This window comes from Salvelinus namaycush, chromosome 34 (genome assembly GCF_016432855.1).
Source record: "Salvelinus namaycush isolate Seneca chromosome 34, SaNama_1.0, whole genome shotgun sequence".
Classification (NCBI taxonomy): domain Eukaryota; kingdom Metazoa; phylum Chordata; class Actinopteri; order Salmoniformes; family Salmonidae; genus Salvelinus; species Salvelinus namaycush.
The window spans coordinates 7,734,425-7,736,463 of record NC_052340.1 but is presented as its reverse complement, the minus strand read 5'-3'; the positions used below and the strand labels follow the sequence as shown (position 1 = coordinate 7,736,463).

Below are 2,039 nucleotides of genomic sequence, written 5' to 3'. Positions count from 1 at the left end.
TGTAACCTTTAACTACTCAGATGGTTTAATGTGCTGAATTTGGGGAAATTATAGACCAAAGTTTTTGTAATTGACCTTCAGTTGTGCTTAGTCATTAGAGTAACCACGTTCATTAAAAGAGCATCATTCCCCTCAACATGTTTCTCAATTACTGCCCTTTTGACCGAAACATCCAAGAGTCTTGCTGGAGGGAGGAATTATGTTTGATTCATTGAGAATGTTTTTTAATTTTTATTATTGAGTTGCGTGAAGAAGTAAGCTCTTTGAGCCTGCTTTGTGAGACAACCTCCTGCTAAAACGTTGTAGTCAACCTTCACTTTCATTTTTCTAGCCAAGATACATTTAATAACACCCTAGTACTGAAAGGTGGTGATATGTTGGAGTTTGATAAAGGACGAAACAAAAGATCAACAACTAAAAAAAGAGCAGGGGGAGAATAACATAACAATAGCCATTCCCAAGAGGCAGGAAGAAGGGAACACTACATTGAAAACAATAATAGCAGTCATGCTAAACCAGAGATATGTTGTTACTTTCAAGTGAAATCCGATTCAGGAAGCTTCGTCCATAATTCCAAACCGACAAAACATCAGTTCTCAAAAAACACACAACTTCTCCAGAAAAAGAGGGGGTGGTAAGGGATGGAGGTCCTTTCCAAATCCCTCCTTTCATGCCAAGTGAAGTAGACGGAATGTGATTGAGTGCTTCAAAGTCACTGAGACTCGGTAGGCCATGCATCCTCAGCGAGAGTGAACAGAAGGACAGAGCCTTCTGCCAATTACAAGCTGAACACTTCCACTCCCATTTTCTTGTTTGCCATCAGAGAGCAGTCGGCGTTGGCGCAGCTGTGCACACAAGGAGTAGGAGTACTGTAGGTCTATGCATAGTGTAGCCTCTCCTTACAGAAGCTTCTAGCTCAAGGCGTCGGTGGCTCTATGTACAGGAGGAAGAGAAAAAGACAAAACAAATAGTGATTATCTGGAGCCAAATTACCCCGATTAAAATGTAAATGAAGCACTTCATCCAAGCTGGGAGATGTGTGGTGACTTTGAAGTATTTGCATTGCCCACAGCCAAACGATTTGGTTTAGAGTAAATTAATTAAAGAGATATTCCTAGATGCTAGGTCGCTCTCTCGCTCCTGCATTTTTATTTTTTCCCTTGACAGTCGCTTTTGTATTTGATCTTTTTTTCTCAAGAAGATGACTAACCTCCTTTTGATGGCATTCAGTAAAAACAATCAATTGGACATCCTCAAACGAGAGACTATCAGTGAATTGCAGAGGCAACAAATGGCTCTCTCTGAGCTTGGTGTGTGCTATCCACGCTCATCCAGAAAATTTATCAGTCTTATAGAACGTGATTTGTCAGAAGGGTGCAGCACTGTCAACACAGCCCATCTTCCCATTTCTTGTGAATTGACCAAACTTCCCATATTCAGGATAAGAGAGGTCATTTAGGGCCCCGTGTGGCTCAGTTGGTAGAGCATGGCGCTTGCAACGCCAGGGTTGTGGGTTCGATTCCCACGGGGGGCCAGTACAAAACAAAAAAAATATGAATGTATGTACTTGTAAGTCGCTCTGGATAAGAGCGTCTGCTAAATGACTTAAATGTAAATGTAAATTTAGAGAGGGTAATTTGAAACCAAAAGGTTTGATTCCCCGATCAGAAAGAGCACTATTTCACTTTTGCTGAAACAGAACATGATGGATAGATAGTGTGAAATGCAACATGTTATTCCCCTTGAATAAGAGTTCCTATAGTAGTGTAAGCAAAACATGTATAAAAAATGGCACCTTTAAGTTTATTTTTCTGCATGACCTTGGTGACGAGACGGAGAGGGAGGGTTTGGTTCTCCATTTCAATCACAATTATGTGGCTGCCTGGCAGAAGATTGCTCTTGGAGTAACTTTGGAAAGTTAGCTGCATCGCTATGGCGTAAATAACGATGTTCTGGCAATGTCATGTGTCAGTGTGGTTTTGAGGCTCTGTGGATCTCAGCTGTTTGGTTGGATTAAGTATTGATTGAGCATTCAAATT

General features: G+C 41.0%; 1 non-coding gene across 1 annotated transcript; it reads left to right on the top strand.

Annotated features, from left to right (window-relative positions):
* The first annotated feature begins 1,459 nt into the window (after positions 1 to 1,459).
* trnaa-ugc lies at positions 1,460 to 1,535 on the top strand. The gene has a single exon. It is a non-coding gene; the product is annotated as a tRNA-Ala (tRNA).
* The last annotated feature ends 504 nt before the right edge of the window (positions 1,536 to 2,039 follow it).